Raw genomic sequence first — 23,233 nt, 5'->3', positions numbered from 1 at the left:
CCCTCTCCCCCTCCCCACAAGGCGTTCTCTCTCATAAATAAATAAATAAATAAATAAATAAATACATAAATAAATAAATAAATAAAAACTCTGGGGTTTATGGGGCACCTGGGTGGCTCAGTTGGTTAAGTGTTTGATTCTTGATTTTCACTCAGGTCCCTGATGTCATCTCAGGGTCCTAAGATGGAGACTACCTCGTGCTCCATATGCAGCAGGGAGTCTCTTTCTCCCTGTGCCCCTCCTTCTGCTCACTTGCTCTCTCTCTCTCTTCCTCTCTCAAATAAATAAATAAATTCATAAATACATAAATAAATAATCTTTAACAGAAAAAAACTATGTTTTTTGGTTTCATTTTGTTTTTTACTATTCTATAAAGCCAGTTTGAGATTATTTTTCTTGTTCCTTGCAACTGAAGGAGCCAATTGATAAACGAAGCCACTACCATCAACAGTCTAGACTGTAGAAAGAGATGTCTCGTCTCCTGCCTGTCTCACATAACCCTCCAAACTTTGGTTTCATTTCCCATCTAAAGACCAATCTTTCTCCCAAACGATTGGCACTGAATATCCATACTCCTGAGAGAGGGTCATTTCGGATCCATAGGAATGTGATCTTAATTTCAAGATAACTTTATCCAAATACAACAGTTCTACTAACTTATGCAAAATCTTTTTGTTACACAACCCCCTAACTTTATGGAGGAAGTGACAATATTTTCAGAAGTACATGTTTACACATTAAGTTTTAGTCTTTCAGTTTCTGCATTACACATTGGGTGTGCACTTTTTTTTAAAGATTTTATTTATTTATTTGTGAGAAACACAGAGAAAGAGGCAGAGACACAGGCAAAGGGAGAAGCAAGCTCCCTGTGGGGAGTCCTAGGACCCCAGGATCACGACCTGAGCCAAAGGCAGATGCTCAACCACTGAGCCACCCAGGTGCCCTAAGTGTGTACTTTCAAAAGATGAGGACTGAATGCCGCTTTATCAGAGTAAGTTCATGAAACAGCCTTAAGAAAATAAGAACAAACCAGAACCTGCAAGACCTAGTGTGAAGGACAGCTTGGATTGTTCCTTTTTCTTAGTAGGTTTGAGCCCACCAGACTGGAATCTGCCTGTCTAATTTTAGGTGAAGCAGCCTTATAGAACTGTCCTGGCCCAAACCTGAAAGGGTCCTGAAGTCATAGATACTCCAGATTCTAGGACGGCCTTACTGAAGTTCTTACAGAATAAGTATTTAAGAAAACATGCTTAGGTAGCTACATGATGGAATACCAACTGAATCAGGGCAGATGTGAAGATTTGTTTAAACTGATTTGCAATTTTACTAAAGACTCAAATCAGTGCATTTGAAATGATGACATTGAAATTTTGGCATCAGTAACTTAATCTCCATACATTTCAAATGCCCATATTTTCAAAGTGTATATATATATATATTTTTCAGAGTATATATATATACTTTTATATATACTATAAAGTATATATATACTTTATATATATAAATATATATATACTTTTTTCAGTGTGTGTGTGTCACACACATTCTCCTTGTAAGATAGAGGTTACAGAATGACAGAGAAGCTAGCTGCATTAGTGTGAGTCCCCACTCATTTCTGGAAGAGTAACTCAAAGCACGCACATCCTAAGGGCAGCTCAACAGTACCATCTTCCTTCGAACATGCTGCTAAGCATTTTCTTACAGATACTCTCCTGTAGGGACGTCTGGGTGGCTCAACGGTTGAGCATCTGCCTTTGGCTCAGGGCATGATCCCGGAGTGCCAGGATCGAGTCTTCCACTGGGCTCCCTGCATGGAGCCTGCTTCTTCCTCTGCCTCTGCCTCTGTGTCTCTCATGAATAAATAAATACAATCTTAAAAAAAAAAAGATATTCTTCTGTAAAAGAAGCTTTAACAATTTTGGGGAAATCTTAAAATACTTAATACCTTAAAAAGTAATGAGATTTAACACTATGATAGGAACTCCTACCTATCCATTCTTTCTCAGTACTAAAGCCCTATTTTCGTTTTCCAGCCTTTCTTGACATTTAGTGTAGCAAAGTGACTATGTTTTTGCCAGCAGGATGAAAGCAGAAGTGGTATATGCTAGTTGGAATGCAAGCATAATGGCTGGAGCTACAGCAGCTCTCTTCGATCATGAGGTGATACTGGGAGTAGAACCAGATATCTTCCAAATGCCTGTTATCTTTGAAAGCATAAATACATGTGTGACTCTCTTGGTGGAACAATGAGGCTGGGTTTGTCTCCATTAAGTATCAGATGGGCTCTAGACTAACTTTAGACTTTTTAAACATAAGAGGGAAATACTATTTTTGTTTATACCACTGTTATTTTGTGGTTGCTCTCCCATGTTATGTGCAGGCAAACTTAATCCTAATAGAATAAAGAAAAAGAGAAGCAAGATCTAAAACCTTGTTATTGGGACCTTGTTCTTGAGCCTCAGTGGCTCAGCAGTTTGGTGTCTGCCTTCAGCCCAGGGCATGATCCTGGAGTCCCTGGATCGAGTCCCACATCAGGCTCCCTCATGAAGCCTGCTTCTCCCTCTGCCTGTGTCTCTGCCTCTCTCTCTCTCTGTGTCTCTCATGAATAAATAAATAAAATCTTAAAAAAATAAAACCTTATTTTTAAAAAGTCAATTTTCATAAGCTAATAAGTTTTATAAATTATATGATTTGATTAGTTTTAAGGTTGCACATATTTCAAAAGTAAATAATTCAACAAATATTTATTCAGCACTAGATCCTAACGCATGTATCAGAATGATGGATAATGTAACTCTAAATGTATTACTTGCCAAGTGACAAATATAAAAGAAAAATAGTACCATGAAAATGGGTAGAAGGCAGACGCCTAACCCACTGAACCACCCAGACGCCCACATTTTCTTATTTATTAAGTACGCTCTACACGCCAGATGGGGATTTGAACTCATGACTCCGAGTCGCATCCTCTACCGAATGAGCCCGCCACGCACCCCAAGAGGTCTTTATTTTTTTTATTTTTTATTTTTTTTAAATTTATTTATTTATGATAGTCACACACACACACACACAGAGAGAGGCAGAGACACAGGCAGAGGGAGAAGCAGGCTCCATGCACCGGGAGCCCGATGTGGGATTCGATCCCGGGTCTCCAGGATCACGCCCTGGACCAAAGGCAGGCGCTAAACTGCTGCGCCACCCAGGGATCCCACAAGAGGTCTTTAAAGGAGGGCGTTGGAAGAGACCTGACTGTGAGGAAGCCAAAAGTCTGGGTGGATCCCTGGAAAAGCCTCAGGACAGAATTAGAAGAGTAGGGATCCCGGGGTGGCTCAGCGATTTAGTGCCTGCCTTTGGCTCAGGGTGTGATCCTGGAGACCCGGGATTGAGTCCCACATCGGGGTCCCTGCATGGAGCCTGCTTCTCCCTCTCCCTCTCTCTCTCTGTCTCTCTCTCTGTGTCTCTCATGAATAAATGAATAAAATCTTAAAAAAAAAAAAAAAAAAAAGAATTAGAAGACTAGTTGTCCTGTGCTGGTCACCTCGGGCTAACAGAGCTAGCCGATAGCCTCGGACGAGAAACTTCACTTTTCTGGGCCTCCCCTTCTGAGCGGTGGCGTTAGCAAAGGGCGTCCCTGCAGACCTTCGGGTCCTGAGATTCCCCTTTCTGCAGCACTTGCCCTCCTCTGGGCAGCTCAGCGGCCAGCGCGGCGGGGCCTGGAGGCAGAGTCCCTGCCCTCTGGGTCTTGGGTGCCCTCCGAGCGCGTGATTTCACGGGTGCTGCACTTGAGCTCCGCGAGCAGAAACGCAGCGGCGGGAGCCGGGCCCCAGCCGCCGTCCGCAAGACGGCAGCACCTCGGCTCACGTTTACGCGGCCGCGAGTCCCGGCGCGCGGGCAGCGGGCAGCGGGCAGCGGGCAGCTCCCGGAAGCCTCGCCCCGCCCCCTGGCGCCGCGCCCCGCCCCCTGGCGCCCCGCCCCGCCCCCTCGGCCACTTGCTGCGTGCCGATTGGTCGCCGCGGTGCGCACGGCGCCGCGCCCCGCCGGCGCCCCTCGCCTCGCGCGCGCCGTCCGCTCCCGGCTCCCGGGCACCGAGGTGGGGCGCGGCGGACGCGCGCTCGGGGGCGGCGTGGGCGTCGCGGCGGCCAGGTGAGTGCGTGGGCCGGTCTCGCGGCGCGCGGGGGGGGTCGCGCCCGTCGTCCGCGCGCGGAGAGGCGCCCCCGGCCGGCCGGGCCTGCGCGGTGCGGCGGCGCCCGCCCGGCCTCCCTGTGCCGCGCCCGGCGCCGCCCGGCGGATCGGGCCCGCGGACCTCCGCCGCCCCCCGCGCCCCCCGCGCCCCCCGCGGCCCCCGCGGCCCCCGCCCCCCGCCGCCCGCGCGTGCCCCCGGGCCGACCGAGGCCGCGCCGCGCGGGGAGCCGCCGCGTTGCCGGGGCGGCGGGGGGCGGCGGGGGGCGGGGGTCCGGGCCCCAGCACCTCGGCGCCCCTCGGGTTTGCTCCCAGCGAGGGTGGGAAGGGGGTCGGTGATCCCTGGACTTTCCCGGCTCTGCCCTTGGGAGAGGCCGGTACAGCGGTGGGAAGAGGCGATGTCCGAGGCTCAGCATTCCTTGGACCATTGATCCTAGAGCGTCGAGTGTCCTTTTAGGTGTGTAGCCGCAGAGAATTGCCCCCCCCCCCCCGCCCCGTAGCGGTGGTAGTTGTGCCGGGGAAAACCGTTTTTGGTGTTTTTAAGCAATACGTTGGCTTCCGAGTTAATCCCTGGAAAGGTGCTTCATCTCCGATGCGAGTGCGTGACCTTTTTAAAGCCAAAGCCGCGATGACGGGGTCGACTGTGCCCGCTCCCTTCCTGCTGTTGGTGCCGGGTGAGCGTGTGTCTGTCTGTCCGTCTGTGGACGGGAGTCAAACCTCCGATTGGAGTAAATGTGTGATCACCATCATGCCTCCCAAAGGCGTTAATTTCTTGGAGTATCCCACCTCTTCTCTCAAACTCTTCGTCCACCGGTACCGTGATTTCCCTTTTCTTTCTCTCTCTCTCTCTCTCTTTTTTTTTTTTTTTTTAAGATTTTATTTATTTATTCACGAGAGACACAGAGAAGCAGGCGCCCCTTGGGGAGCCCGAAGCAGGACTTGATCCCAGGACCCCGGGATCACGACCTGAGCCAAAGGCAGACGCTCAACCACTGAGCCACGCAGGTGCCCCCCAGTGATTTTTCCCTTTTCTTAACAATTCCCAAGGCTCTTACTCCCAGGCTGGTCACACTTCTTGTCCATCCTCTTAAGTCTCTTATTTGTCCTCTGTCGTGTTTCAAATCCTCTTAGGTGTCAAACGTAGAACAAACTTTAAACATTTTTTTACGGTAATAATAGTGTTGCAAGACTCTCGGCTCTTAAACCGAAAATCAAAAGTTATCTCCAATACTGATGCTGCAGGAAAAGCAGGTTTAATGAGAGTTTCCTCTTCCGGAGACACGCCCGCCTGCCCCGCCCGGCCTGCCGGGCCCCCATCCTCTGCCCACTGGGATTACTGCAACCTTCCCCCTCTGTCTTTAATGAACTCACTTCTGGAGTCCAAGGTAAAAGTTTATCCTTACTTGCTACTTTTAAGTGATAGCAGTAATATATCTAGGTTATTAATTTTTTTTGACATAACAGAAGAATATCCAAGTGAAAAGTTGAAACGGCACAACAAAGTGTATCAGGTAAAAAGTGGGAATTCCTTGTTCACTTTCCATCCTTTAAATCTTCAGATCCATTGCCTAGGAGGGGACCATCCCATAGCTGTTGGGCAGTTGACTTATAATAATATCAGGACATGGTTCCGTATCTGTATGTGGATCTACCTCATTTTTAGAATGCTTCATCCTATACCATTATTTACATGTGCTCTCATGTATTTTGTTGATCCTGTACTGATGGACATTTGGTTGTTTCTGGATTTTAGCTGTTAAAAGTCTCGTTGCCATGAAAATCCTTTTGCCATTGTAGGTAGGATAAGTTTCAGGTAGATAACATAAACAGATTGTTGTTCTTTGGTATAATTTGAGTGCCTTTTGCACCAGGAATTGTTTTTATAACTTAAAAGATTTTATGATTAAAGGCAGTAGCTCAATTTGTTCTAAATGCGTTTCTTAGAATCTGTGTTTTATGTTTTATGTTTGGAGACTGGTTACTGGATCAAGAAAATTTTGAAGACCAGGTTAAATAATGGTAAATTTTTATTTCCACTTAGTTGGTGTTGACTTTAAGGTTATATTCATTCATTTGATTGGCTTGGTAGAAATAAATAGAGAAGGCCTTCAGGAAGAGATCTGTGAACAGACAAACTTTGTGTACTTTCTGTCCTGTGGTAAGCACCTTGAATATCCCATCATAACAAATCCTTGTTCTGGGGATCCCTGGGTGGCGCAGCGGTTTAGCGCCTGCCTTTGGCCCAGGGCGCGATCCTGGAGACCCGGGATCCAATCCCATGTCGGGCTCCCGGTGCATGGAGCCTGCTTCTCCCTCTGCCTATGTCTCTGCCTCTCTCTCTCTCTCTGTGACTATCATAAATTTAAAAAAAAAACTAATATGTATGTTTAAAAAAATCCTTGTTCTCTCTTTTTTTTTTTTTTTAAGATTTTTAATTTACTTATTAATGAGAGAGAGAGAGGCAGAGACACAGGAAGAGGGAGAAGCAGGCTCCATGCAGGGAGCCCAACGTGGGACCCGATCCCGGGTCTCCAGGATCAGGCCCTGGGCTGAAGGCGGCGCTAAACCGCTGAGCCACCTGGGCCGCCCTTTTGTTCTCTTTTTTAAATGTTTCTTTTATTGTGAAATGTATCCTAGGTGCAAAAAAAGTGTGTAGAGCATAGGTATGTGTGTACATATATATTTGTGATGATATATGATTTTTTATATATACATATGTGATATATGTATATATTTTTAAAGAATATGATTCCTGTGATCCTTGTATCTCCCACCAGATTAATAAGACATTCGGGCAGCCCGGGTGGCTCAGCGGTTTAGCACCACCTTCAGCCCAGGGCGTGATCCTGATGACCCCGGATCGAGTCCCATGTTGGGCTCCCTGCATGGAGCCTGCTTCTCCCTCTGCCTGTGTCTCTGCCTCTCTCTCTGTGTCTCTCATGAATAAATAAATAAAATCTTAAAAAAAAAAAAAGAAAAGAAAACATTCCCATCCTACTTCTGAGGTATGGCCTGTATTCTGATTTGTTAATCTTTCTCTTGCTTTTTAAAATAAGCTTTACAAAAATAAATAAATAAAATAAAATAAGCTTTACACATATATACACAAATACACATATACATATATATTTACACATATACATAAATGCATACACACAGCAGACACATACACACATACCCATCCTACCAATGTATTTGGTTTTGAATGAACAGTTTTATTTTTTTAATATTTTTTTAATTTATTTATTCATGAGAGACACAGAGAGAGAGAGAGAGATGCAGAGACACAGGCAGAGGGAGAAGCAGATTCCATGCAGGGAGCCAGATGTGGGACTCGATCCAGTGACTCCAGGATTAGGCCCTAGGCTGAAGGCGGTGCTAAACCGCTAAGCCACCCTGGGATCCCCTGAATGAACAGTTTTAAAACAAAATTCTCATGCAAATAGATAATGAGCATGTTGCAAAGTTTTAACTGTTACAGTTAAAACTGGTTTTTTAAGATAATTTAAGGAACATATGTAGTCCACAGGGAAAAGAATGTCTGAACAAAATTGCCGAGTAAGATATAATCAGTTAATGTTCCAGACAGCAGCAAAAAAATCATGCCTTTGGAATTACTCTTTTCTTCCAGGCTAGAAAAATCATAACACCTTATAAATTTCTCCAGTTAAATCTTACAGGACTATAAACTGTGTCTTTTCCATTAAATTAATAATTAGTTATTATTAATTATAGTTCATTATAATTAATTAATTATTAATTTTTCCCCCCAGAGTGCAGCTGAACTCCAAACAGGCTTCTTAGAAAATACTAGAACTTTCTAAATTTGAGATTAAAATTTTGTTTCATAATTGTAAGCACAGACCTGATGGTGTAAGGAAAGGACGTTTTTGTCACTATTGGATGGAGGTTTCCAGGAAGAGATGAGCAGAACAGAATGGCTTCAGCTTGCCTGTTTACAGGAGGCCTTTCTGAGGAAGTTAGTGGGTAGTGTTATGAATGAGTCCTAGGAAATGGGGTTCATCACAGTAAGGGCTTCTGGAAGGCTCTAGAGTGGATCACGTACAGGCACACTGTCTTTCTGTGCTTTGCTGATACTGCCTTATTTATTTATCTGTTTTTTAATAAATTGAAGGCTTGTGGCAGCCCTGTGGGGAGCAAGCCTATCAGCACCATTTTTCCAACAACATTTGCTCGCTTCCTGTCTCTGTGTCACATTTTGGTAATTTTTGCAATATTTCAAACTTGTTTATTATTATATTTGTTAGGGTGATCCGTATGACTTGCCGAAAGCTCAGATGATCATTTTTAGCAATGCAGTATTTTTAAATTAAAGTATGTACATCGTTTTTTGTTTTTTTTTGTTTTTTTTTGACACAGTGCTGTTATCGCTCAGTAGACTACAATATAGTGTAAACATAACTTTCATAAGCTCTTGGGAAACAAAAAAATTCCTCTGACTCACTTTACTAGGTTATGCACTTTATTGCTGCGGTCTGTGACCAAATCTATACTATCTCTGAGGTGTGCCGGTACTGGACGGACAGCAGAAACGAGAGGGTAGGCTGCTTCGCATTTTGTATTTTCTGCTTTTTAGCTCACGTGACCAGCCTGCAGCTAGCAGGGTCAGTCAAAGCAGAACCCTTCTGTGAAGGAAGTGAATGTCCTCTGCTGGTGCAGCTGCAGGGCTTGGAAGGCGAGCAGGAGCTTTATCACCATATGATCAAGATCAAGCCAAGCCCAGCTGAGTACAGATAGGAATCTGGGCCAGGTTTCGGGGCATTCAGTCCTCAGGTTAAAAGGCTGGTAGAGCAGCTGGGGCATGTCTGTCTCGAGTTACCACTACTTCAATCTGGCCTGGTTAGCCTCCTTGTCTGGGGCACAGCTGGATTCTCTTTAGCTCTCCTGTGTTGGATCTTTCCTATACCCTGGATTCTCTATTTTATTTTTATTTTTATTTTTATTTTTATTTTTATTTTTATTTTTATTTTTATTTTTATTTTTACTTTTACTCATGAGAGACACAGAGAGAGGCAGAGACCTAGGCAGAGGGAGAAGCAGGCTCCTTGCAAAGAGTCCAATGTAGGGACTTGATCCCAGGACCCCAGGATCACACCTTGAGCCAAAGGCAGACACTGACACTCAACCACTGCGCCACCCAGGGGCCCCTAGATTCTCTCTCTCCTAAAAAAAATTTTTATTATTGAAGTATGACATACGATGTTAGATTAGTTCAGGGGCACAACATAGTGGTCTGACAATTCTGCACATTACTCAGGGCTTACCACAATAAATGTAGCTACCATCTGTCACCATACAGAGTTATATTATCAATTCTATTCCCTGTGCTGTACTTTTCATCTCCAGACTTACTTATAACTGGAAATTTGTATCCTGTATTCTCTCTCTCTCTCTCTCTCTCTCTCTTTTTTTTTTTTTTTTGATTTATACTCCCTATTGGTACTTAGACGCTAGTAACTTCTTGACAAGAAGAGTAACATGTTTCAGAGACCTTGCCTGTCTGAATATGTTTTGATTCTATACTCACACTTGATTGATACTTTCTCTGGTAATAGAATTTCAGTTGAAAATAATTTGCCTTCAGAATTTTGAAGGTATTGCTCCATTGCTATCTGCATCCAATATTTTTTTTTTTTAGAGAGGGAGCAGGGAGGGGCAGAAAGAGAATCCTAAGCAGGCTTCATGCCCAGCATGGAGCCCAACTCCAGGTTCCACCTGTTGACCCTGAGATCGAGACCTGAGCAGAAATCGAGTCAGAGACCTGAACCACCAAGCGCCCCCCTGCCCCTGCCTCTAATTTTCTGTTTCCCCCTGGTCTTTCCTGGGTTGGTTCTCAGCTCTCCCCACTGCTGACTTGGGACTTCAGCTTGCTTGGGTGTACTAACTCAGTCACCACTGCCCATCTGCTTTCCAGCGTTCAGAATTGCATTGCTGTTGTCTCCTCTTCTGTTCTCTGTATCATTAGGAGTTTATGACTTTTTAATTTAATTTTATTTATTTATTCATGAGGAACACAGAGAGGTAGAGATACAGGCAGAGGGAGAAGCAGGCTCCCTGCAGGGGAGCCTGATACAGGACTCGATCCCAGGACCCTGGGATCAGGACCTGAGCCAAAGACAGATGCTCACCCACTGAACCACCCAGGTGTTCCAGTTTATGACTTTTTAAAAACTCCCTTTATTGTAGTTTTAGTGAAGCTTCAGGAGGGAGCAAAATGAGCAGCTTATGTGCAATCTGCTGTCTCTACCTAAAGCAGTAATAGTTTTTTTAGACTGAAGGGTCATAGCACTGTTGTCAAGAACAGAGTAGTCGCTACAAAGCAATCATATGTATGTGAACCTTTTTGATAGGGAGTAGTTGATGGTATTGAGTGCTCACACATGCTGGACACAGCTATTATTATTCTCACTTTCTGGGGCACCTGGGTGGCTCAGTCAGTTAAGCGTCTTCCTTTGGTTCAGGTCATGATCCCAGACTCCTGGGATCGAGCCTAGCATCGGCTCCCTGCTCAGTGAGGAATCTGTTTCTGCCTCTCCCTCTGCTCCTCCCTCCGCTTGTGGACTCTCTCTCTCTGTCAAATAAGTAAATAGAATCTTTAAAAAAAATCTCATTTTTTTGGGGGGGGGGTTGCTGTCATCACCCTGGTTTACATACCAGAAAACTATAGCCTAGGGAGATTTAAAACTCAGATAGTGCTGGTACATAGCAATTGTTCCCTGAAGAGTAGAAGGATACATGGAGCTGGCCAAGTAGGCAGAGCTGGGAGGAGGCTGGATGTGGGAATGGGCCCGAGCCAGTACTTACTTCCAAAGCCTGGACTTTTCTATATATAGACATATTTAAAGTAAGCTCTGTGCCCAATGTGGGGCTTGAACTCACAACCCTGAGATCAAGAGTTGAATGCTCTACCAACTGAGTCTGCCAAGTACCCTCAAAGCCTGTACTTTCCAGTGCCCTCTGTGTGGTTAATGCTGGAAGATGGTGATTGGTCCACTTCCTTCGAGGGTTTTAGGAGTACTCTTACTATAGACCTTTTCTGAACTCATTTTAATACCTTTGCTTGCCCAGTAATGCTTGTGAAGAGGGTTTCCTTTCATCTGTGTGGGTTGGAACCTGTGACCCTGGAGCCAGTTTCTCTGAACTGGGGAGGAGGGCATTTACTGAGCAATCCTAGAGGATGCAAAGATGCCTTAGTAGGGATTTTGACAAGAGAGCCTAACTAAAGATGGCCTCAGAGTGCAGTTTTGCCACGACTGGAGCAGCTCGTGGATTATGTAACTGTCATCTAAGTTTAGGTGGCAGTTCATGATTTAAGCCTTCCTATTTTTTTCAACTTTTATATTACAGAAAATTGTAAACATATAGAAACAGTTCAACAGTAGATTCAACATTTTAACATTTTGCCATATTTACTTTCTTTTTTTTCTTTCTTAACCACGTGAGAGAATGTTGCTGACATTGACACTTAACCCCTAAATATGTAAGCACATGTCTCCCAAAAATAAGGTCATTCTCTTTACATAACCACAATTCTACCATTATCACACCTGAGAAAATAAAGCTATAATATCTTTTGATGTCTGACCTGTATTCACATTTCCCCATGTGGCCCAGACTGCTTTAAATTTTTTCAAACTAGAATCAGTAAAGCTTTGCACATTTCACTTGGTTTGTAAATTGTATGTTTTGACATAGCTGAAGTTAATGACGAAATCTCTCGAAGTTTCCAGCTCATATTGCTCTTGGAGACTGCTTCACTGCAGTAGAGATGGTGATGCTTAGATACTTAGCAATGGAAGGAACTCTTGAGTGAATTTGGGATGGTGATTCCTATGGTTTATGTGGCAAGTTTGGTGTTTTGTTTTGTTTTAACCTGGGAAGTTTTGGGTTTTTTTTTTTTTTTAAGGCTTTATTTATTTATTCATGAGAGACACATAGAGAGAGGGGCAGAGACACAGCAGAAGGAGAAGCAGGCTCCCTGCAGGAAGCCTGATGTGGGACTCCATCCCAGGATCATGGGATCACGACCTTAGCCAAAGGCAGATGCTCAACTGCTGAGCCACCCAGGCCTCCCTAACCTGGGAAGTTTTAAAAAATAGATAACTTGGCCTTACTCTTGACTTTATGATCTTTGGGGAGGGGTCCCAATTACTTTTTATTTTTCTTTTAATTTCCCAAGTTACTATGAAGCTAGCTTGGCCCTGCTCCATGGACCTGTGTTTGGAAACCACTGATTTAGTCCACTTGTCTCATGGCTCAATGTCACAGGCTAAAGCATGTCAGAGCCAGTACTAGAAGCAGGGCTCCTCATGTTCTTTTTTTCTCTAGCCATTATTTGAATATTTTTTCTTAAGCATACACACAAAGTAGTTGCTCCGCAACATAATGTGCTATTATTAGAGCAAAACAAAAATTCATGAAAGCATTTATGCTAATTCCGCCTAGAGAGGGAAATGTTCAATGTGTGTCCTAAAGGTTGAATTGGAAGTTTGCCTGTAGAGAGTAGATGAAAGGTGCATTCCAAGGGTGTGTGTGTGTGCATTTAATATTATAGATATATATTAAAATAATATATGTATGTATTAGATATATAGTATACATGACTATTATATATTATGTATCTAATATAGTAATACATATTTTTTTTCTTAAATATTTTATATCTTTATTTGACGGAGAGAGAACACAAACGGGGAGTGGTAGGCAGAGGGAGAAGCAGGCATCCTGCTGAGCAAGGAGCCTGATGCGGGGTTCGATCCCAGTGTCCTGGGATCATGACCTGAACTGAAGACAGTTGCTTAACCCACTGACCACCCAGGCATCCCTAGTAATACATATCTATATTAGACATGTGAAATATCTGAATATATTCATGTCTAAGATATATAAATATAAACATGAAATATAAATATACGATATATACAGTTTAGCAGTTTGAGCAAGTATTGGCTACCTTCTGCCTTCTGTTTTTCTGTGGCTAGAGATAGTGTCAGGATAGCAGGAGATAAGAAAGTTGTGTTAGGGAAAGATTTCAAATACCCTGTACATTTCGGAATTTATCTCACTAGCTGTTGGAAGTTTGTGAGTGAATGGCATGACCCAGTCTGAGTTTTAGAGAGAAAATTCTGGCAGAAAATGGACTTGGGAAGGCAGGGGGATGATTTTAAGAAATCATATGTTTGAATATATTGTCGCAGCAGAACTACTTTCCCTCACCCAAATGATGGTTGTTTTTTTTTAAAGATTTTATTTATTTATTCACGAGAGATGCAGAGAGAGAGACAGGCAGAGACCCAGGCAGAGGGAGAAGCAGGCGCCCTATGGGGAGCCTGATGGGGGACTCGATCCCAAGACCCCGGGATCATGACCTGAGCCAAAGGGTAGATGCTCAACCACTGAGCCACCCAGGTGCCCCCAAATGATGTTTTTTATTATCAGCTTTTACAGATTATCAGTTTCAGTAAACCTAGGCATAAAGTCGACCCTTTCTTATGACAGGATAAGGAGACATGTATGCATTTCACACTTTGGAAGCTAGAAGAGTTAGGGGTCTGCCTGAATGCCTGGCCTATGTGCACCAGGCACTGTGCTAGGCTCTGGCAATGCCGCAGCCGGTGAGAATGGACTTAGACTGTCCTTCACGGAGCTCCCCTGTGTGGGGGGAGGTGAATATTAACCCAGTAATGAGATTAATAATGCAATACTGGGGGATTAGGAAGTCATGAAAGTCCCTGTCGCCTCTCACTTAGAGATTTCAGTAGCCTGTGAGCTGATCTCTCTCTTTGTCCTCTTAGTCCTTCCAGTCTGTTCTGCCACAGCAGCCTAAGGGATCCCTTGGAAAGTAAGTCCCTCTGCGCAGCACTCTCTTCTGGCTCCCTATTTCAATCAGTGAAAACCAGAGTCGTTACAATGGCCTACAGGGCTCTGTAAGGATCCTTCCTTGCCTCTCTTGCCTCTCTGATTTAGTCTTCCCCTCTCACCCCGCTGCCCTGGCTACCCTGGCCCCCATTAGTGATGCCTCAATACCCAGACACTGCCTTCAGGCCTTTGCCCTGTTGCCATCCTCTCTGACGGACATCCAGCAGGCTGACTCTCTCCCTCCCTTCAAGTCTTTGCTCAGCTGGTACCTTCTCTCTTTCTTTCTCTCTCTCTTTTTAAAGATTTTATCTATTTATTCATGAGAGATGCAGAGAGAGGCAGAGACACAGGAAAAAGGGAAAGCAGGCTCCGTGCAGGGAGCCTGATGTGGGACTCAATCCCAGGACCCCGGGATCACACCCTGAGCCAAAGGCAGACACTCAACCACTGAACCACCCAGGTGCCCCCAGCTGGTACCTTCTCAATGGAGCCCACTCTTTGGGCTGGCAATTTTGACATTTCGGCTGGCCCCACTCTTGCCTGTTTTTTTTTTTTTCACTCTTGCCTGTATTCCCACTGCTCCTTACTCTGCTCGTTCTCCCCCTCCCCCCAAGGCAACATGTAATTATGTGTCTGGTTAAAATTTAAAAATTATGTGTCTGGTTCCCTCCCCCCACCCAGCTCCCCATAGCCAGGGCTTTCTGTCCGTTCACTAATGTATATTAATTAAGTGTCTAGTACCCAGCACATAGTAGACATTGCACATAGTAGACATTGTAAATAAACAATGAGAAAGGGAAAGCTGATATTGGAGTGAAAAAGTGATAACTAAGCTGACATTTGCAGTGTGGGCAGGTGTTAACTAGGTGAGCTGGGAATGGAGAGGTGTTGGACAGAGGGTATGTGTGGTTTTAGATGGGGTGATTTAGCAAGTAGGAGGTACTACAAGAGAAACCAGGAGGACTGGAGGAAAGAGACACAGTGTTATAAGGGGACCCTGGGGCCAGTAAGGACTGGGCCATACTTTATTTTTTATTTATTTATTTTTTATTTTTGGGGGGCCATACTTTAGAGTTTTGTCTTTATCTTAAAATAAATGGGAGGGAAATTAAAGGTTTTAAGCAGGAGGGCAGTACTAGATTTGTGCCTTTTTTTAAAAAGTCACCCCAGCTGCAGTATGAAGGACATATTGATGGGGGCAGGAGTGGATGTGGCTAGATCAGGCCAGAGGCCATGGTAGTGGGACAGTACTCGGGTGACACTGTGGTGGAGGTAGACAGACCAAAGTTAGGAGGCATAATCAGGTGATGGATCGGTTGTGGGAGGGAAAATAAATAGTAGGGATGACTCCTGGGTTCCTGGCTTGTAAAACTGGGTGAATGATGATTCATTCTTGGTAGGGAATCCCAGAAGGGGATTGGGTTTGGAGGAGGAGAACATGAACTCAGATCCCGACATGTTGATTTTGAGTTGACTTTGAAACAGCCAGAGGATGTCGGGCAGGTGATTGGATGTATATGGATCTGGGATTGGCTGTTTCAGTCTGTGAATCAACTGCATAGAGAAATAGTAGAGGGGAGGATTCACCAAATAACCCACATTTTGAACAACTAAAAGTTGTTAAGGATATTACCAGGGGAGATTATATAGCTATAAAATTAAAGTCTCTTTAAAAGTCTGTGCTCCCTGTCCTTTTCTTTGGTTTTGGATTTAAATCTTTGACCAAAATTGATGGTACTTACTACATTTTATTCTTGTTATATGTGATTTACAGGTCAGAAGGCAAATAAGCCTTCCCTGAGATAAAGTATGTAAAATGTCTTTTCCAGAAGTACTTAGATCTCTGAATAATTCATGCTGTTGGATTTTAAGGCCTATAAAATATTCACACTGTGAGTGTCTAGAAACCAGGTTTATAGCAAACCAAGAAGAAAAGCTATTCTTCAGACTCCCTTGGCAGGATTTGAATCAGCAGCAGTCACCACAATCATTGTAGATCTCATTGCCTGCTTCTCTTTCCAGATGATCACAGTGTTCCTCTAAATTCAGTTTCTCTTCCATCTTGTTCTTGATCTCCTCACCACAGACAGCGGAACAATAACGTCTTTATGAAATCTGAAATGAGAGACATACTGTGAAACTCTGATGATGAGCAGCAATATAGTGTAATGGTCATGAGCACAGATTTTAGAATAGATGTGAATGAACTTCCATGGAAGCCCTGATTTTCCTCCTTGCTAGCTGTGTGAACCATTCTCTAAACTTTTTCAGTAATATGAGATAGTAATAGTAACTGCCTTAGAGCATTTGTGAGGATTGAAGGGCATAGTCCCATGAATAGGGGTTTTCTGTGGATGGAATGGGGTGGTCTGTAAAGACCCTAGCATCTATACACCTCCTGTAGTTTATAGCTAGTACTAGCAAGAGTGAGGAAGACGCAGGTTTTATTTTTGTTTCATTTGAGTCAGGTTGTTTTGCTCTCACTATGTGGGCCTCCTATCTTGAATGATATTTATATTTTGTTTCATATTTTGTTAATCTGATTTTTTAATGGTACATATTCTAATTTAATGTCACGAAAATGTTAATTGATTTCTCTGCTAGTTTATAAAGCTGATGATGAGGGCTGTTTTATTCATCTTTATTTTCCCCACCATGCCTTGCTCGTAGGAGGTGTTCTGTAAATAATTCACTACATGCTTCAGAGGAGTCTTGTGCTGATTAAATGCCATTATATTCGTAGGTCGACCATAGTGCCTGCACACAGTAATTCAGGCGAACAAAGGACATGAGTCAGAGACGAATACTGAATCCTCAGTGCTCTTCCACACCTTCTCCCCGAGATACCTTAACTGCCCTATGACCTCAGTTAACAATTACTGTGAGCCTCTTATCTGTATTTCTGTCTTAAATGGCTCTTTCAGTGGTTTCTGTACATCTGTCTTATGTAATTTCCACCTGAATGTCCTTTAGTTTTTTCAAGTGCATCATGCTCAGACTCTCCTCTCCCATTCTCCTTTTCCTGTTTGGGCTAATGGTGTGTCACCATCCACTGGGCACCCAGCCATCGTCATTCTCGGCTTCTCCCTGCCTATTGATAATGCCACTTAAGTAGTCCTCAAATAAAAACCCTTTCTTTGGCTTGTAACCAGTGTGGCTTCAGTGTACCTCCCAATTCTCTCCCTGTCTAGAATGAGGGCAGGCGTCTAACATTTCTCTCCAGTCCCTCCTCCACACTGTCGCTGCCAGCATTGTCTTTCTAAATCAGAGAGATGATCTTGTCGCTTCCCTACTTACAAGCCTGTAATTTTATTCCTTCTTTTTTATCTGCCAAACTCTTATTCATGCTTCAAAACCCCACCAAGTTTGCTCTTCCTCAGTTCTTCCTGGCAAGTACTGTCCTATAACACTTGATTTCATATAGTGCAACACTTTTGCACTACAGCTCATAATGTTTGTGTATTATAGCCCATATATATATATTTTTAAGATTTATTTATTTATTCATGACAGACATAGAGAGAGAGACAGAGACACAGGCAGAGGGAGAAGCAGGCTCCATGCCGGGAGCCCGATGCGGGACTCGATCCTGGGACTCCAGGATCACGCCCTGGGCCAAAGGCAGGCGCCAAACCGCTGAGCCACTCAGGGATCCCCTATAGCCCATATTGTAATGCAATTACTTGTTCTAAGAAGGTTCTTTTTTTTACTGCTTTTTTTTTTTTTTTAAAGATTTTATTTATTCATGAGCGACACAGAGAGGCAGAGACAGGCAGAGGGAGAAGCTCCCCCACAGGGAGCCTAATGTAGAACTCAATCCCAGGACCCCAGGATCATGCTCTGAGCCAAAGGCAGACGCTCAATCCCTGAGCCACCCATGCGCCTAACAGTGTTCCTAACTAGACTGCTTTCTACATTGATTGCCTTAGTTGTTTTTATATATTCAGTGCCCAACAGTAGTAGCATTTAACAACTAGTGGAGACATGGCAGGACAAACAGATGGTAGTATAGAAATTTGATTAATGGGAACATTCCTGAATTAGATGTTATTTGGGATGCATACGGAAATTTCTCAGACAGTGTTTGTATGTTGAAGGCTATAGTTGTTTTCTCCTCTTGCTTTTGCAAGTGTCCTTGGGTTTCCTAAACTGAGTTTTTGGAAATGAAATTTTGACAGTTGAATCACTTAAAATGCCCTCTGAAAAGGATTCATATTTCCTTTTATAAAGAGTTGCCTCTCTTAGTAATGGGAATAATTGCTATCTAATGTGTTTCAAGACTGGTGGGTCAGACCAGCAATCCATTAGTTCAGTTCTCTAATCTTGCTGTTTTTTTTTTTTTTTTTTTAATTGGTACCAGGGTCAGTTTTGTGGGAGAACATGCCAATAATTTCCTTGATCTCAAAAAAGTCATAAGTTTATTAAAAGCAGTTACAGACATAGTACATTATACAAAGAGGTTTCTCAACAGGCAAGAAGAATCAGCACCTCATTGTGTTTAATTATAATAACGTTTTAAATTTTTGTATTTAAAAAGCATTTTGGGATACCTGGTTGGGTCAGTGGTTGACCATCTGCCTTCAGCTCAGGTCGTGATCCTGGGGTCCTGGGATTGATTCCCACATGGGCTCCCTGCAGGGATCCTGCTTTTCCCTCTGCCTGTGTCTCTGCCTCTCTCTCTGTGTGTCTCATGAATAAATAAAAATCTTATTAAAAATAAATAAATAAAAAGTAATTCATGCTCAGGAGGGCTGCAAACTTTGAAAATAGACAAAAAGCAAAACACACATGATCCTATCACTCACATATATATATTAATATTATATAAGTATTGGTGTTTGTCCTTCTGGTATTTCTACATATGTGTAGGTGTTTTTATGTCTGTTGGTAGTTCTTTTTTCTAAAAAGGAAATAATGGGGCAGCCTGGGTGGCTCAGCGGTTTAGCGCTGCCTTCGGCCCAGAGTGTGATCCAGGAGACCTGGGATCGAGTCCCACGTCAGGCTCCCTGTGTGGAGCTGCTTCTCCCTCTGCCTGTGTCTCTGCCTCTCTCTCTCTCTGTCTGTCTCTCATGAATAAGTAAATTAAATCTTAAAAAAAAAATAAAAAGGAAATAATGTTATACATACAGTTTTAATAACCTGCTTTTTTTCACTTAGTAACCATTAGCATTTATTCATGCCACTAAATTTTTTTTTAAGATTTTTATTATTTATTCATAAGAGACACAGAGAGGCAGAGACACAGGCAGAGGGAGAAGCAGGCTCCCTGTGGAGGGCCCGATCAGGATTCGGTCCCAGGACCCCCGGGATCACGCCCTGAGCCAAAGGCAGATGCTCAAACCACTGAGCCACCCAGATGCCCCTTTTGTTTCTTCTTAATCTAATTCACTATGCTCAGCTTTTAAACTTTAGTATGTTTTAAGATTTTACCAAGTATTACCTCATCATAGAGGCTTTCCCGTGTCACCCTTTTTTTTAAACAAGAAATTTATTTATTTATTTATTTATTTATTTATTTATTTATTTATTTATGAAATTTATTTAAACAAGATACTTGACTTGAAGGGAAAACTATCTAGGATTCATTTCTTTTAGAGTTCTTTATCCCTACTTAAAGACAGATTGCCCTACATGTAACAGCTATGTACAAAGAAGTTATAAAATTGTTGTTGGTTTTACAATGATAAATGAAAAACATTAAAATTTTCCAATCCAGAACCCTGGGTGGCTCAGCGGTTTGGCACCTGCCTTTGGACCAGGGCATGATCCTGGAGTCCCAGGATTGAGTCCCACATCAGGCTCCCTGCATGGAGCCTGCTCCTCCCTCTGCCTGTGTCTCTGCCTCTCTTTTTCTCTCTCATGAATAAGTAAATAAAATCTTTAAAAAATAAATAAAATAAAATTCTCCAATTGAACAAGGTATGCAAGGATTTTTATGTTCTTTTTTTGTTAAACAGTGAGAACAAAATAACTTACTGGAATATAAAGATGAGAGCTGACTGATCATTCCACTAATGAAAAGAGGAGGTATTTTCACAGAAGCACTATTTTCCTCCATCCCATCCCCATTTGATGTCGATCAAAACATACCATTGGCCATTTTATTTTATTTTTTTAAAGATTTTATTTATTCATGGGAGAGACAGAGAGAGAGGCAGAGACACAGGCAGAGGGAGAAGCAACATTGGCCATTTAGTTTTAAAAAATGCAATATGCCTGTGCACATACACAGTTACTTTATGTACAATAGAGGAATGGGGAAATGAAAAAAAGCTGGGCAAATGAAAGAATAGAGAAAACTCTAGTAGTCAGGATCTGGTGGAACCAAATTGTGGCTTTCTATTTGAGAATATCTTCTTGGTCTGGAGGAACAGAGTTCTGGAGTAAAGTAGCAGGTTCGCTTTTTAGTAGACACCTGTCTGCTGCTGGAACACAGCAGTTGTCTCTTCTTCTTCCATTTCCAGCTGTGCAGGTGTGTCTGTTTCATTGATTGGTTGCCCATCACCCCAGAATCCGATCTGCCTCATTGACAAACCCTGTCGTTCACAGTAGGCTTTCATTAGTTTACTAAATGGTGTATGCCTCTTAATCTTAAGCTGCACCATAGAACCATCCTGCCCCCCACCTTCAGATTAATATGATCGTTGTTCTGTCTTCATTCCTTCCTTGGGCCTTTCACCGGCCTTCACAAGCGCCAGAGTCTCCCCAGCTGCCTCTTCACAAAAGAGGTACCAGGTCCACACCGAAGAAGCACACAAGCAGCACCAGGAGGGCAGAAGCCCCGTCACCCTTTCTAAAATAAGTCTCCCCTTTATTCGCTGTTAGGATCCTGCACATTTCCTCCATAGTCATTATTTGTATTATTCTGTTTGATGTGTCTCTGCGGCACTCCATCCCTGACCCTCCAATTTAAGCCCCAGAAGGGAGGAAATCATGACCTTTGAGAAATCACTGTTTGTAAATAGCTGTATATTTTCTGCTTCTAGAACTACTTTTAATTGGGTTAATGTATGGGAAATGAATTTTAAAATAGAAAATAAGACTTTTAACTTCAGAAATTGTCTTAAATTCATAGTGAATTTAACCTTCCCTATTAACCAGTTAATATTTAATCTTTGAAAATAATCCATTGCCGTATCTACAGAAGAGCGATAAAATATGCAAGCCGTCAGTGTAGCTAAAGCATATCTGAATGATAAACTTCTAAAAACATTTTGTGGGTAAAAGTTACATAGTGTAAAATACACAGGTTTTACGTGTATACTTCAATGACTTTTGATAAATGTGTGTAGCTGTATAACCATTATCCCAATTAAGGTACAGAACGTTTCCATCACTCCTCCCCCAAAAGTCCCTTGTAGTCAGGACTTACCCTCTAGAGGCAAGCAGTGTTCTGATTTCTGGACTGTTAACTAATTTTGCCTCTCCTTAAGCTGCATTTAAATGGAATCATGCAGTATATACTCTTTTGTGTCTGCCTTTCACTTAAGTCATGTCTTTGAGGGTTTACTCTTTGTGTGTGTGTGTGCAGTTGTATGTATCTACTCATCCTTTTTTGTTGCAGAACAGTGTTCCATTGTGTGAATCAATCATAACTTTCAAAAAAAGTTTATTTATTAGAGAGAGAGCAAGAGATCGAGAGAGCACAGCCCAGGGTTGGGGAGGGGCAGAGGGAGAGGGAGAAACAGACTCCCCGCTGAGCAGGGAGCCTGACATGGGGCTCCATCCCAGGACCCTGGGATCATGACCTGAGCCAAAGGCAGATGCTTAACTGACTGAGTCACCCAGGCGCCCCTCAATCATAACTTATTTATCCATCCTTCTGTTTTATTTCTTTATTTATTTAAAGTTTTTTTTTTTTTTTTCGTGAGAGACACACGAGAGAGAGGCAGAGACATAGGCAGAGGCTCTGTGGGGAGCCTGATGTGGGACTCAATTCCAGGACCCTGGGATCAGGCCCTGAGCCAAAGGCAGACGCTCAACCACAGAGCCACCCAGGCACCCTCCATCCTTCTGTTGATGAACATTTAGGTTGCTTCATTTGAGGGCTATCACGAATAAGACTGCTAAAAACATTCTTCTCTAAGTCTTTATTTATGTGTCGATATGTGTTTTTACTTCTTTTGGCAAATACCTAGGAATGGAATTGGAGGTTTATTTTTAACTTTATAAGAAACTGCCACCAGAAATATATGAGATTTCCACTTGTTCTACAACCTCACCCATGCTGAGAGGTGCCAGTCTTTTAAATTTTAGCTGTTCTAGTGAATATGAGGTGTTATTTCATCAATTTGCACTTCCTTAATGACTTGACGCTGTTGAATACTTCTTTATATGCTTCTTGGTCATTAGTTGTCTTTTTAAGTCTTTTGCCCATTTGAAATTGGCTCAAGTCTTTTGCATACTTTTTACTGCCTATATTTTATCTTTTTATTACTCATGTCCGGTTCTTTCTATATTATAGATCGAAGTCCTTTGTCAGATAGTTGTTTTGCAAATATTGTCTCCCAGGCTATGTCTCCAGTATTTGGACCTCCTATCATATATTAATTGTACTTATTTTTCAGCATAGTTGGATCCATTACTTTAAATTTAGAGGTATTTCACCTGAATCCATATTTAAGCATATTATTTGAAAATATAACTAACATACTGTTTATAAAGAAGTCCATCTTTGTGGACATGCTATGCAGTGTTAAATTTTTGCTTTACATAGTTCTCTTTTAAGTATAAGAAGAAAAGATAGTCTTTTATATTTATCTACATATTGATCATTTCTGGTTTTCCTTATTTCTCCGTGCAGATCAGAGATTCATCTGGTGTCGTTTCCCTTCAGCCTGAAGAATTTCCTGTAGCATTATTTTTAGTGCAGATCTTGTGATGATTTACCTCAGTTTTTGTTTACCTGAAAATATTTTTATCTTCATTTTTATAAAAAAGCTTTATTGAGCTATACATATGTTAACATTCACCTATTTCAAGTGTACAAGTCAATGATGTCTAGTATACTTACAAAGTTGTGCAGTCATCACCACAGTATTATTTTTTTAAGATTTTATTTATTTATTCACGAGAGACACAGAGAGACAGAGACAGAGACACAGGCAGAGGGAGAAGCAGGCTCCATGCAGGCAGCCTGATGTGGGACTCGATCCCAGGTCTCCTAGATCACACC

The 23,233-nt window shown here is 42.7% G+C and overlaps 1 protein-coding gene and 1 pseudogene across 5 annotated transcripts in view; one reads left to right on the top strand and one right to left on the bottom strand.

The window, feature by feature from the left end:
• Positions 1-23,233, top strand: part of TMEM50B (transmembrane protein 50B) — a 55,989-nt gene that overhangs the window by 15,236 nt on the left and 17,520 nt on the right. Inside the window, exon 1 of one of the 5 annotated variants that reach the window (XM_077879062.1) lies at positions 4,003-4,143. The exons of 2 other annotated variants lie outside the window; for them this stretch is intronic. The gene's annotated coding sequence lies outside the window, so the exon portion shown is untranslated. Of the gene's footprint in view, positions 1-4,002; positions 4,144-4,440; positions 4,637-4,717; positions 4,854-23,233 lie in introns of those variants that run through there. 2 more of the 5 variants (XM_077879063.1, XM_077879067.1) reach the window with 2 other exon arrangements.
• Positions 20,360-22,499, bottom strand: LOC144301569 (small ubiquitin-related modifier 2 pseudogene; annotated as a pseudogene).

Source organism: Canis aureus, chromosome 30 (assembly GCF_053574225.1).
Source record: "Canis aureus isolate CA01 chromosome 30, VMU_Caureus_v.1.0, whole genome shotgun sequence".
NCBI lineage: Eukaryota > Metazoa > Chordata > Mammalia > Carnivora > Canidae > Canis > Canis aureus.
This window is presented reverse-complemented; position numbering and strand designations above follow the sequence as displayed.